A 15,533-nucleotide genomic window follows, 5' to 3' on the forward strand; every position below is an offset into this window, starting at 1 on the left:
TATATCCTGCCACGCTCCTCTGTCCATGGGATTTCCCAAACATACTGGAATGAGTTTCCATTTCTTTCTCCCGAGGACCTTCCCAACCTAAGGATCGAACCTGTATTTCCTGCATTGGCAGATGGATTCCTTAACCACCAAGCCACCTGCAAAATCCAATTTAAGACACAGTCTCAGTAGTAGTGAAAGTCGCTCAGTCGTATCCAACTCTTTGTGACCCCTTGGTCAGGTTCCTCTGTCCATGGAATTCTGCAGGCCAGAATACTGGAGTGGGTAGCCATTCCCATCTCCAGGGGATCTTCCCATTCCAGGGATTGAACCAGATCTCCCACATTGCAGGTGGATTCTTTACCAGTTGAGTTACCAGAGAAGACCAAGACACTATATGAAGTGAAGTGAAGTGAAGTGATGCTCAGTCATGTCTGACTCTTTGCAACCCTGTTGACTGTAGCCTACCAGGCTCCTCCGTCCATGGGATTTTCCAAGCAAGAGTGCTGGAGTGGGTTGCCATTTCCTTCTCCAGGGGATCTTCGTGACCCAGGTATAGAACCCAGGTCTCCCACATTGTGGGCAGATGCTTTACCATCTGAGCCACTAGGCTCCCCAAGACACTATATGGTTCATATTAATCTTTAGTACTATGGCCTATGCTACTTTCCATATAGTAGGCCCTTCTTTTTATTAAGCATTTATTTATTTGGCTGTTCCTGGTGTTAGTTGAGTCATGTGGGCTCTAGTTCCCTGACCAGGGTTCAAGCCTGCGCCCCCTATGGTGAAAGCATGGAGTCCTAGCCGCTAGACCACCAGGGAAGTCCCAGTGGGCTTTTCTTATAATCCTGAATCCTGTCCGTGATCACTAATCTGCATCTTGCCTCTGTCACTTCTGGGTATGCATGAAAATGTTCTGAAACTGTACCAGGCAGTATGGCTAAGCAATGTTTGTCACTCATCATGACGTCTTTGTCCAGAAACCTCTGCGGAACTTAAATGACCCTTACAGCATCCGGGAATGCATGGACAAATTCATTGGTGATTTCTGTTCTTGCCCGTCATTAGCTTTGAGAATTTAACTGGTAGGATCTGATAGGGTAGAAGGATTTCTGGTATATGTTTTCTATCTTCCATATTTTTCCTGTCTTGCACCTTTAACAAAGCTTTGGAAATAAAAAAATGACAGTGATTGTTTTCAGGTGTTATAAAAATGGAAAACAACATCTCTCACTCAAACTTTAAACTCCCATTTATTATTTTCTTGATTCTGATGGTGGGTGACTAGTGTGTAGGGCTTTCCATAATTAAGAATATGATTTTGATAAATTTTAAAATAAATAAGTTTGAATTCACTTTTCTAGACTTTAAAATGGAGTCAGGATTTTTCTCCCTCTTGAATTTTGCAGCTGGAATTTTTAATAATTTTCTTACAAATGAAATTTATTCTGGTTTCGAAACATATCCAGAAGTTTATGAGAAAGAAAAATATGAATTTCGTGACAGTTCTGTGACAAAGCTTTACATGAAACTTTCATTGTCATCTTCCTTGAACCAAATGCAGGAAAATACAATCTGGAGTGGAATTTCATTTGCATATTGCTGAACAGCTTGATGCCCTCAATTGGAATCCAGCAAAGTGTACAATGGGCCACCTGATTTCTCACGGCACAAGCTGAAATAGGAAATGGAAAAGAAAAAAGGGATTTCATTCCACTCCAGTTATTTGGTTCAAGTTCACTTTGAAGAGTATGAAATATCTCATTTAGTTTAATGTATGCAAATGAAGCCTATAGAGGATAACAGAAATCAAATGGCAAAGGCTTTCCCAAATGCTGTAACTGAGAGCGAAGATATTTTAGACTGTTTGTGAAGAGGGTGCCATAACATACCTTTGAAGTAGTTGGTATTGAATACCTTCATACATGTGGAGGAGACTAATGATTTAGGATTCAATTAGAAGGATAGTGAGTAATTTAGCTGCACATTAGAGGACTTTCATCACTTCTAAATTAATTTTTCTTTCTCACGCAAGTGGGAAAAGGGAGTCTGTGACTATGTGTGTTCTCTTCATAAATAAGTTTGTATACATAAATAAATTATCCAAATACTTCAGCCTATAGAAAGCCTTTGGCTTGAAACACTCAGATGATTGAAACAAAAGAAGAATGTTGACTGTTTTTTGCTCTCTTTATTTGAACTACTGTCACAATATTAGCTCATTTTTCTCTTTACATTTTTTTAAAAATTGAAGTATCGATTTAAAATGTTGTGCTAGTTTCTGTTGTACAACTAAATTATTCAGTTTTACACATACAAACACATACACACACGTTCACATTTTTTTTCATTATTGATTTATTATAGCATATTTAATATAGTTCCCTGTGTTACACATTTGGGTCATATATATATATGTATATATATTTGTATCTGCTAACTGCAAACTCCTAATTTATCCCTTCCCCCTTACACTTTTTTTTTTTTTTGCATTTTAAACAGTAAAATAACAGATGTAGCTGGTCTTTGTAAGCTTAGAGTGTATGGTTTTAGTTGCAATCTTTAGGATTGTTATTCTACCCTTACTTAAATTCTATATCTCCTGTGCTGACATGTTAGTTTCAGTCATGAACGTTCTTTGACTACTCGGCTTTATTACTGCTTTGTCTTCGAGTTTTCCCTTTTGGCTGTGGGTTTGTCTATCAATTGATAGACTTTTAACAATGCAGTCTCTGAAGACCCCATTATTTAATTCAAAGATTATAAACTGATCTAAAATTTGGCAGATTTTAAACCTCAGGAATAAATTGAGCCCCTTGGCTTTCTGGTGAGATTTTTATTTCAGCTTATGTTAAATAAAATGGTATTTATTATAGAAACCTATGTACATAGTAATAAATAATAAAGATTTAAGCAAAAAAAATATGCCATATTATTCAATATCATACTGGTCCTTTCATTAGTGATTCTAATGATTTTTACTTCTATTATTTACCTCTCTGTTGACCTTTCTGATTTTTCACCTTTCCCATTCTCACAATGTATGATTAAATCAATAGTGAGTGTTTAAATTGTTATACTTTTATAGATATCCACTACTGAACCAAATAGCATATATATATTATATAGTATATTATTGAAGGTATAATACATATATGCAGTTTTTCTTTTACACTTTAGTATTGAGATTTAATAGTTGAACTGTTCTGTGTTTGCTTAATATTCTGTGAACACTGTGCTTTATTTGCCCAAATGTTCCAACAGATTTCTAGAATATTGCCAGAATAATTTTAAAGGCTTAAATTCACCAAGTAATTTATCAGTTATATTTTTTTCCTGCACATATGTTCTCAGACCCCTCGGCACTCTTATTCCCAAAAGAATACTTGCTCCCTAAGCCAGAACGCTATTCATTTTGTTCCTCTCCTGGGTTGGAGTTCAGGCAAATATCTAGAGGCAGGGCCAGATTCATGCACAGACAACTTATGCAGAACCTTATGTCTTTTCCTTTTTCAAAAATGACTTCATTTTTAAAAAAATCAGTCTCCTAATGCTTCTTTAACTGCAAATAGAAATGAAATTTTTAAAATAAGCATCTTTATTTCTTATTCTAGTTTATTTATATAAGCCTTCCAGTTGTCCCTGAATTGTTAAGGCATTTCTGCACTGTTGTTGAATCTTTGTTGCTGTTATTGCCAAGCGTGATATCAGTTCAGTTCAGTCACTCAGTCGTGTCTGATTCTTTGCGACCCCATGGACTGCAGCAAGCCGGGCCTCCCTGTCCATCACCAACTCTCGGAGTTTATTCAAACTCATCCATTGAGTTGGTGATGCCATCCAACCATCTCATCCTCTGTCATCCCATTTTCCTCCTACCGTAAACTTTCCTGGCGTCAGGGTCTTAATTTCATCCTTAATTGTAATATTTTGAATGTTTTCTTTCTCACTGACATTTTTTAGAATTTTCTCTGTATCCTTGATTTTATTTTATACATATATTTTTTTCTTCTTTAGTACTCGATAGGCCTTTGTGTTTATAGACATTAGTTTTAGTTGCAGAAAATTTTCTTTGCAAATTTTTCCTGCAATTTAGTTGCAGAAAACATACCTTTGAAATGTTCTTCTCTTTGATTTCATCCTTCTGTTAATTATCCTATAGGTTGGCCTTTGGATTTTCTAGACTATTGCCTCTATTTTTTTTTTGTGTGTGTCTTTTCCTCCTATTTCCCATAGACTGTTTCATCATCCTATATTAATTTCTTACTGATTTCCTCATGTGTATATTCAATGCTTTTACTAAATTTGTGATTCTAGTTATATTTTAATTTGTAAGAGCTCTTTATTGCTGAATATTTTTTTACAGTGACATGTTCTTATTTTAGTCACTATCAGAACTATCAGAGTTATTAATTATGTATTTTTGCATGAAGATGTTTTCCTTTTTTCTCTGGGTTCATTTTTATGTTTGCTCTGTTTTTCTTCTTTCTTTCACATAATAAGCTTCCTCAAATTGTTCCTAATTTTAGATGTCTGTTCATATTTAAGAGTAAGAAAAAAGCTGATTAAACTCAGTGTTTATAGTCAAGTTTGCTGATATCTGGGTCTTTTATCTTTGGTCACACTTCTTCCTTAGAAAATACACAACTTGTCAGTCATGCACAATTTGTAAGGCCCAGTGAAAAGTGGAAATGCAGAGCTCCTTACTGAAAAATTAAAAATCTGTAGATCCTAAAACTAAAAGTTTAGTCCTTCTAAGACATGATTTTATGAGGCTGTAGAAGTTGCATACCCATGAAGCTGGCCCTGTGTTAAATAGATATTTGCCTGACCCCCAGTGTTCTGGGGAGAAGGCGATGGCACCCCACTCCAGTACTCTTGCCTGGAAAATCCCATGGATGGAGGAGCCTGGAAGGCTGCAGTCCATGGGGTCGGAAGAATTGGACATGACTGAACGACTTTACTTTCACTTTTCACTGGAGAAGGAAAATGGCATTGGAGAAGGAAATGGCAACCCACTCTAGTGTTCTGGCCTGGAGAATCCCAGGGATGGGGGAGCCTGGTGGGCTGCCGTCTATGGGGTTGCACAGAGTCGGACACGACTCTAGCAACTTAGCAGCAGTGTTCTGGGAACTGCAGTTCTTTGCAGTGAACTTATCTTGGCAATTTAGATATTCAGATAATCCCCCATTTTTCACCCCCTGTGCCTTACTTATATCCTCTGCTTGGCCTTTGTTGTCCATTTTAAAGGCCGTGTCTAATTCCTACTAGTAGGGACTGTATTACCTAGGGGTGGAGTGTTGTATGTTCTAACAGAATGGCAAGAGGCTGACACAAAAGCCTCTCTATACAGGCTTTTAACTCATCACCCCCTACTTTCAGCCTACATCTAACATCTTCATTCTGGAACCTTTTTGTTCCAAGTCCTGTGAAAATTTTTACTTTTTCATTTCTTCCTTTTAAAGACATAGTAATAGTTTTTCCATTCTCATTTAAAATCCATCTTATTCTTTTATCGCATTTCACTCTTCCAAAGATTTGTTGGAATCTCTTTTTTGGTTGTCTTCTCTTCAAATTTCTGTGATTTTGTACCTCATTTTGCTCCATTGTGTCATTTGTTGTGGTATGGTATAGAATAGGAGATCCATTGTATGTCCTATCTGCCATAAGGAAGGAACAGTCTTTAGAATATTATTTTAAAATATAAAGTAAATAATAAAGAAGGAAATTTCTTACCTTGTTTGTAATCCATTTAAGAGGAGTACGAGATATACTAAATCATATATATAATCTATATAAATGATATATATCTGTTCAGTTCAGTTGCTCAGTCATGTCCAGCTCTTTGCAACCCCATGGACCACAGCACGCCATGCCCTGTCCATCACCAACTTCTGGAGTTCACCCAAACTCATGTCCATTGAGTTGGTGATGCCATCCAACCATCTCATCCTCTGTCGTCCCCTTCTCCTCCCGCCCTCAATCTTTCCTAGCATCAGATCTTTTCCTATGTGTCAGCTCTTCACATCAGGGCCAAAGTATTGGAGTTTCAGCTTCAACATCAGTCCTTCCAATGAACATCTCCTTTAGGATGGATTGGTTGGATCTCCTTGCAGTCCAAGGGAATCTCAAGAGTCTCCTCCAACACCACAGTTCAAAAATCATCAATTATTTGGTGCTCAGCTTTCTTTATAGTCCAACTCTTACATCCATACATGACCACTGGAAAAAACATAGCCTTGAGTAGACAGACCTTTATTGGCAAAGTAATCTCTGTGTTTTTAATATGCTGTCTAGGTTGGTCATACCTTTTCTTCCAAGGAGCAAGTGTCTTTTAATTTCATGGCTGTAGTCACCATCTGCAGTGATTTTGGAGCCCCAAAAGTTAAAGTCCGCTACTGTTTCCAGTATTTCCCCATCTATATGCCATGATGTGATGGGACCAGATGCCATGATCTTAGTTTTCCGAATGTTCAGCTTTAAGCCAACTTTTTCACTCTTGTCTTTCACTTTCATCAATAGGCTCTTAAGTTCCTCTTCGTTTTCTGCCATAATGGTGGTGTCATCTGCATAGCTGAGATTATTGCTATTTCTCCCAGCAATCTTGATTCCAGCTTGTTCTTCATCCAGCCCAGTGTTTCTCATGATGTACTCTTCATATAAGCATATATAATATACATATATAAAATTAATTATTATATTAAATATAAATCTTTAACTATCTCTCAAAAAGCAGGGCAGTTCTGCTTCAGATTTCACACAGAATTAATCTTGTCTCCTCTTAGTGAAAGAAGTGAATCGGCAAAATTTTAGAGGTCCTTCAGCTAATTAATGTGACTTCCTAATTTTTGCCACTCATTAAAGATACACTGATTTTGTGGCTAATGAGAAAATGAAGTGCAACCAAAACTTCTGTCAAATTGAAGCATGAAAGAGAACAAGAGTCAAGAAACATGTTTAACATGGACACTATCATGTTAATAACATGGTATTGTTAAATGTGGATATTCCCCTTTTTGCTGGCTTGCTTCTCTAAATCTCATTAAACTCAGTTTTATTCTTCTTTTATACATATAAATAGCTTATTCCTGATATCTTAACATATATTGCTGTAAAGAGACTTCATTTTTTTAAAATATCTACCTTAGAACCTTTATTTTATTCCCATTCAATTCTGTAATATATCTCAATCAAAGAATTCTTGAAAACATAGCACCTAGAAAGTGAATGTGAAAGATAAGTTGCTCAGTCATATCCAACTCTTTGTGACTCCATGGACTGTAGCCCACCAAGCCTCTCCATCCATGGGGTTTTCAGGCAAGGGTACTGGAGTGGGTTGCCATTTCCTTCTCCAGGGGATCTTCCCCACCCAGGGATCGAACCCAGGTCTCCAGCATTGCAGGCAGATGCTTTACCCTCTGAGCCACCAGGGAAGCCCATACCACTTAGAACTTTTCATTTAAAACTCAGTAATGAAAAAGGGCACTGAGTGCATGCCATTCCATATCCTATTGGATGGGAAGAAAGGTGGTGATCGTAGAGTAAAATGTCATTCAAGGGTCTCTTGAGTCAAGAATTTCCTTGGCATGAAGAAAGCAGGTTACTATGTGGTAACCTGCTGTGCTCTGTAGGGTCAGTTGGGTCTGACTCTGCAACCTTATGGACCATAGCCTACCAAGCTCCTCTATCCACAGGATTCTCTGGGTAATAATACTGAAGTCAGTTGCCATGCCCTTCTCCAGGGGATCTTCCTGACCCAGGGCTCGAAACTTTGTCTCTTGTGTCTTCTGCACTGCAGGCAGATTCTTTAGCCACTGGGCCACCTGGGGAAACCCATACCACCTTGTTTCAAGCTTCCTCATGGAACCAGGAGAAATATATTATCCTAGGTGTAGCATGGCTTTCTTTCTCTACCATTCTACTAATACATTTTTTCCAAATATTCCAAATCATCCTAAACCAGTAATAGGCATTTGTTTCAATGAACAAGCTACAGTATTCCATTCATGATCTCTTTTGATGTTAGCAAAAGGATACAGTAAGGGATCAATTTAACCAACAGTAGTATCAGAAGGACTTGGGCCTTGAATCCTAGCTTGCCACTTAATAGCCAAGAAAGTTTGAGTAGCTACAAAGCCTATGACAAAAATTTTCAACATTTTATTCATATTGGAATTGTCTAGTTTAAAATATATACTCATAATTAATACTCAGTTCAGGTCAAATAAATCTAAACCTATAGAGTTGAAGCCTGACTGTACAGAGCTCCCTGACATTCAGCAAGGTTTGAGGACTGTTGCCTTTAAGCCTCATTTTCCCTGTCTTTAAAATGGGTATAATAATAGCACCAGTATCGTAGGGTTATTTTAAGAATTAAATGAAGAAAATGCAAGTAAGGAACATAGCACTATGTCTGGAACATTATAAATAATTCATACCTCCCACTTCCTGGCTGAACTATAAATACAATTAAAGAAGAGATTGTATACTTCTTGTTCAACTATTTCATGCATGGCACATAGAAAGGACTTTTTGTGATTTCAATGAATCACTTGCACTATATTTGAGAAGGGGAACAAGACATTGGCATAGTATTATTGACTTCTGCTCAGCCACAGAAACGCTTAGAAAAGAAACAATGTAAAAACAGTTTTGACTAGGCTCTTCTGTAGAATCATTTTTTCCCTAAATGGTTAGCCCAAGTTATTAACTCTTTCAGGCTGAAGCACTGCTTAATCTTAACATATACTTGTGACTGTCATTCATTGCAATTTTAGAACTTTCTTAAAAAAATTTCCCCTCTTTTCCTTTCGCCTTCCCTCCCTCTTACTCTTCTCATGTTCCCTTCCTTCTTTTCTTTTTCTTCTCCAGCCTTTTTTCCTCTCCTCTTTCTCTCCCTTTCCACTCTCATCCTCTCACCCCACATCTCTCTATCACTGTCATGGAAAATCTGTCTGAAAAGATTTAGCTCCAGGATAGATTTCTTGACCTTGCCTGGCAGCAGCCCATCTCCTCTGCTCACCTACCACAGACAGTGGCTGTGAATTTGCCTTCTGAGCAGCAGTACCTCTCTTCTGTGTATTTCAGTGCTGCTGCTGCTGCTAAGTCGCTTCAGTCGTGTCCAACTCTGTGCGACCCCATAGACGGCAGCCCACCAAGCTCCACCATCCCTGGGATTCTCCAGGCAGGAACACTGGAGTGGGTTGCCATTTCCTTCTCCAATGCATGAAAGTGAAAAGTGAAAGTGAAGTCGCTCATTAAGTGTCCGACTCTTCATGACCTCATGGATGGCTCCTCCATCCATGGCATTTTCCAGGCAGGAGTACTGGAGTGGGGTGCCATTGCCTTCTCTGGTATTTCAGTGCTACCTAACAATAATGGACTGCCCAGCCTTGTAGATGACCAAACTACAGGTGGTTCGCCAGCATTAACATTTCCACCCCCATAGAACCATTTTTAACACATTTATTAAATAATTTTTATGCATTCATACCACAGATACATTTTGCTCATTATCATGTGTCAGGACTTTTGTTGATCCCAAACAGAACAGACTACATATACCTGACCTCAGACAAGGGCACAAGTTTGAGGTAAGTTCAACAAATAAGCATATTATTATTGTATAGTGTGGTATATGCTGCAGGGGAAATACCAAGTGCCCTCTCCAAACACTATGGAATGCACATGGCAAGGGTCTTCACTCAGTACTGGCTCATACTATCTGGGTTGTGTCTTAAAGAATGGTGGTGAAGGGTGGGGTGCTGGGGTTCAGCCCCAGCAGAGTCCAGGAATACCCTCAGGATGAACAGCATTGGTGAAAGAATGACATGGGGAGACCAAGCTTCAGTGAGCAAGGCCCATAACTTTATTTTCAAAAAAAGCTTTTATATCCTGACTTGTACATAGAGGAAAACGAAAGATGCAAGGTCATGCAGAGTCAGCTCAAACATTCCAGCAATTTTGCCCTTATTGAAACCAGGACTTTTTTCTGCATACCTTTCCCATAAACAAGGGTCCTATGTTGTGTACATTATCTTCTGGCCTTGGAGGCCTGTTGACATTTTATGACCCTTTTTTGATAAAGGCTGATCAACCAGAAAACTTGTTTTCCCTTGAAGTGTTTTTTTTTTTTTTTTTTTTCCTTTATACCTCTAATCTGTGTCAGCCTCAGAAAGTACTAAACAGAGTTACATTCTCATGGAGAAAAGATGCAGTGGGTTACAACAAAAAAAGAACTTATTAGCTCAGAGGTCTGATGTGGTTAATACCAAGGTTACTACTTGTTTTTCTTACATTCCAACTATATTAACTAATGCACTCCCAGGCACACAATGGATAAGGGATATGGGAACTTGACAGCAAGCATTGGTTCAACAATGAAACCTTTCACCAATATTATTTTAATAAAACTTTTTTTACCCCTCGAAGGGCTCTATATTTTTAGAATGTTAAGGCTTCCTGTGTCATGGTTGGGATGTTGTGAACAAGCATATGTGTAGTTGCAAGAGTCTGGATAAACCTGCCAAGCAAGCTAGAATGCTAACGGGGGGTTTGAATTGAAATATTCCTTTCATGCCCAGGAGACTTATCAGCTAGAGCCCTAAGTTGATTTTCTCCAGAGAAAGGTGGTCGGGGATAGCCCCCTGTTAATGTCAGAAGAGTTGGTGAAAGGCATAATATAGTAAACAATAGACAGACTGACTTCGGTTTGGGGTAGATGATCGAGCAGGTCCAGGGAGTCCCTCGAGTCCTGATCCGCCTTGCCTGTCAGGTCTTCTCCTCATGACCTTGTCATGGGTGGGATCTCCCGTGCTGGCTCCCGGCAGTGGGGCAAGTGTAAGGGGGCTGAGATGTGGTGAGGCATTTGAGAATATGAAGAGACTGGTGAGAAATGAGACTGGAGAAGTTAGGGGAAGTCAGGGAGCTTGGACTTTATCCTTGGGGCACCAGGTAACTCTTATAAATTCTTCAATAATCTGATTAATGCATGACAGAATATCCTTGAAAAGTCAGAGTCCCCTGTCAGTGTGAGAGAAAGTCAGAAGGGCACTGAAAACATGCAAAGAAAATGCAGAGAAATAGGTATAATATTATAGTTTTTAAACCAACCCAAAATAATCACATCTTTAATATTAATTATAATTGTGAAAATTACTAAGCACCTACTATATGGCAGATATTTTTATAAAAACTATACACATAGTGACCACCAAATAAGGTAGCTTCTATTATAGCTAACTTGTGCCACCTGAAGTCAAAGCTCCCCTCCACCATTTATTTGTTGTGTGACTTTGGACAAATCACTTGATATACATAATCAGCTTCACATATTTGATACTTTTGTGGGGCAGTCCAGCTGCTTTCTTCTTTTTATTTCCAGGGGATTTTAATAAGACAGTGAAAAGAGGTAGTAAATAATAGCAAGAGAAATAGATGATCAAACCTGAGTGAAGTCAAACCCTATAGCTCCGTCAAAGAAACAAACATCAAACAAATAAACAGAGGAAATAAATTATCTGTGAATAGGAACTCTGGAATCTATAGCAGGTTAAGAAGTAGAATGGCATAGGCTGGAGGGAAACTGTGTAGGCAGATTCCCTGATACCCTTTGGTGGAAGAGGGGCTTCACTTGAATCATAAAGCAACTTCATAGAAAATGCATGTGTCTCTTTGGAATCCAGTCTTTATTGCTTCTCAACTGTGTGACAGTGGGCAGATGACTCCCTTTGCCTTAGTTTCCTAGATAAATAGTAAGATCAAAACCATAAGACGCTGTGAAGATTCAGTTCAGTTCACTTGTTGAGTCGTGTCTGACTCTTTGCAACCCCATGGTCTGCAGCATGTCAGGCCTCCCTGTCCATCACCAACTCCTGGAGTCCACCCAAACCCATGTCCATTGAGTTGGTGAGGCCATCCAACCATCTCATCCTCTGTCATCCCCTTCTCTTCCTGCCTTCAATCTTTCCTAGCATCAAGGTCTTTTCAAAAGAGTAAGCTCTTTGCATCAGGTGGCCAAAGTATTGGAATTTCAACATCAGTCCTTCCAATGAACACTCAGGACTGATCTCCTTTAGGATGGACTGGGTGAAGATTAAATGAGTTAAAATAAAACACTTAAGTACTGCTGGCACACAATATACCATATGTGTTTATCATTATTATGATGACATCCTCTGGGTTTAATATATTGCTTAATAATAAGTTGCATATAATTCTTATTAAGGTTTTAAAACTGTAAGGCCATAGGCAAGAGTTAACTGTCTTTGCTTCCTGAACAGTGCCTATTGTCTGCCTTGCTAGAATTAAAGTATATTTTTAATGATGGTCAAGGAGAGTTTCTAAACTGTTTGTGAATAGTGCTCAGGAGAGGGAGTTTGCCAGAACAAGCAGCAATTGCAATGGACATCCCTTCTCATGGAAGATGGGAGTCATTTCCAGCAGACCCACTTGGGGAAAATAATGTCCAAAATGGATGTTTCATGCACAGCACAGGAAGTTAGGTTCATAGTGTTAGAAATGAGCTTAATGTCAAAATAGTGAAGAAATATTGCTCATGGAAGATGATTCATGTACCCCTCTTAGCTAATATGAAATGAATGGTGGTTTGGGCTTTTTTCTGTTTTCCTGGGGAAGGAAAGGTCTCTGAGTGATTATAAGTATGATATGACAAAAAGTTCAGATATTTTTTCAGATGGTTGAGAAGTATGCTGGGGAAGGAGAAATTTGAGCTGCACACTGAACACCCTTGGGGAAAGATGAAAGAATAGAACGCCTTAGAGATTGAGATACACAGCTGGATAATGCAGAGATAGATCCTTTAAGTTGGAACATGGGGTGAGAGCTGGGAAGGCTTTTGCACCTGTGCTTGACTGGTTGCTGAATTTAGAACAAGTTTTCTGCAGGGCAGAAATTTCTGTGGAAACCCAAGTTTTTCAGTAGCCAGCAGAGAAAGGATAAAAGAACTTGCAATTTTAGGAGATTAGGTTTTTTCCCCCAGTACCGTGGCCTGTACTGGAAATAAGTGACATAAAACCGAAGATCAAACACATGCTTACATGAGCAACTTAGGGTTAGGGAAATGGTAGGCAACTTCAACTCACAAAACGGCCTGATTTTATTCAAATTCCATTGCAGGAGAAGCAAGTTAAGGGAAATCAATGTTAAACACAACAAAATAAAAAAGATTGGGTGGCTGGGATGAGGTCTCTGACCTACAGACTTATCTTCATGCATTGGGGCTGTGGGAGGGTTAGACATTAAGAGCTAATTTGACCCAACTGTGGTGCCAGTAAAGACAGTGATGAGTAGAAAACGATGAGTTTCAAATTGAGGCAGAGTTGGGTGGACCCTGTAGGACTCAGGAAGTTACCACTGGTTTTGACTACTCTTTTCTGACACAGACAAAATGAGCGTCTGCTCTGAGTCCACCCAACCAAGAAATCTCTTATTGTTAAAAAAAAAAAAAAAAAAGTGAATATTCACAGAGTAATGATGCTGGGAAATTCACAAAGGCTCCAGACCAAAGCCAGTGGAACTCCAGGGAATGCAGCTGAAACTGAGTTTGAGCTGTGTCACAGAAGTTTCAGGCACTTTTAAGAGGCTGGCAAAGGCTCAGTAAAAATGTATGAGCAGGAATTATGGGAAGTTAATTCAAAGTGGGCCTGGATAATAAATAACCAGTTTCTATCATTTTCAGCCACTGGAGTGACATTTGATCTATGACTCTGTGCAGTAATTTACAAAGTTACAGTTCTCTATACTGACTACAAGCAGATTCCAATAATCTGGGGAATAGCATGCTAAAACTTGATTTGCAGAAGGGACTGCGGAAGCAATCCAATAATGCCACTCCTGCCAATGTGTCCAGAATTGAAAGGCATGATTGAGTTAATGTTCTACTTGAGATCAACTAAAATTTGTTTCTCATGCTACATGTAATTGTTGCCAATATGATGGGTAACAATGTTTTTCCATGCTTTTGAAAATATTCCTGTGAACTGCCCCCCGCCCCACCAAGAAGCACTCAAGTTTCCTTAGACATTTAAGGCATATTCAATTTTGATAATTCCCAAGCTCCTAAGTGTTTTAAAAATGGTAGTTCTAATATAGGAGCATTTTTCTGTCTTTATAAGTGAGACAAGATATGCTTTAAAAGGAAATTATGCTTAATAGAGTAAAAATAACCCAGAATTTTTGAGAGTGCTGTAGAAAGATTACTTTCCTTGAGATCAATTTTTCTAAAGTGAGCATAATTAGGAACTTTTAATTAATGCCATTAGCTTGTAGCCTGGCAGGTATTATGGGTCACTGAATGTAGGAATACATAATAAATCTTGTAATATTGGAATGTATCTGGATAAAAGAACACTGAAAAAGCCAGATGCAGTTTCAAATTTAAAGAGTAGGTGTAACTAGCTAGATAGCCATCAATGGAGAAGAGAGCTCCCTTCAGAACCCCATACACATAGATAGAATTGAATGCAGAGTAAGATTCTCAAAATTAAATGCACAAAGCTGAATTCTTGATATTACCTCCCAACATGTCTTCTCCCACATCTTCTTCATGACTGTAAATGGTGACTTGTCCTATTTACTCAGGAAAAAACTTTAGATTGATTCTTGACTTAGTTTTTTTTTCTTTTTTAATCACATCCCATTCATTAGCAAAACTTCTTGGATCTCACTTCAAATGTCTACCTAGACTTGAACTTCTTGCCATCTCTATAATGGCATCTCTCATCCATACCAGAACCATCTTATGCCTGGGTTACTTCGGTACCTTTCTGTATGGTTTCCCCTGTTGCATCTTTGTTCACAGAGGTACTCCCTAGGACCTTTTAACCTCTCTCACATTTGGCTATTTAATAGGGATTTACTTTTCTCTCCACTTAAACTCACATTTTGGTCATGTGATTTACCTGCTAGTGAAATATATAAATATTGATATATATCCTTTCTGGGCAGTAGCCTTAAGAACAAGTGTGACTGATAGAGTTATCATAATTCACTTGCTAGGGTTTCTATCTTTCACTAAGCTCCATTCCATTGCAAATCCTGGTTAGGTATGTAGAATAAGAAAAAAATAAACAGTTCTAAGTCACAAAATTTCAACCAAAAAGTTTCAAGATTGGCAACTAGATCAATGTTGCCTTTCCTGTATGAAGTTCCATACTTTGGCCACCTGATGTGCAGAGACAACTCACTGGAAAAGACCCTAATGCTGGGAAAGATTTAGGGAAAAAGGAGAAGGGGGTGACAGAGGATGAGATGGTTTGATAGCAGCACTGACTCAATGGACATGAATTTGAGCAAACTTTAGAAGATGGTGGAAGACAGAGGAGCCTGGTGTGCTGCAGTCAATGGGGCCACAAAGAGTCAGACATGACTTAGTGACTGAATAACAGCAAGGTCCTATCTGACAAGGAAACTTTTCTAGGCCATGTCAGAACAAAAAGAACAAAACCTCAACATATGTGGCACTGGTTATGGTCATGAGTTGTGTCTCAGAAATATTAGATAAGTGCTGATTCATGCTATGTAGTGGT

This window comes from Capricornis sumatraensis, chromosome 19, assembly GCF_032405125.1.
Source record: "Capricornis sumatraensis isolate serow.1 chromosome 19, serow.2, whole genome shotgun sequence".
Classification (NCBI taxonomy): domain Eukaryota; kingdom Metazoa; phylum Chordata; class Mammalia; order Artiodactyla; family Bovidae; genus Capricornis; species Capricornis sumatraensis.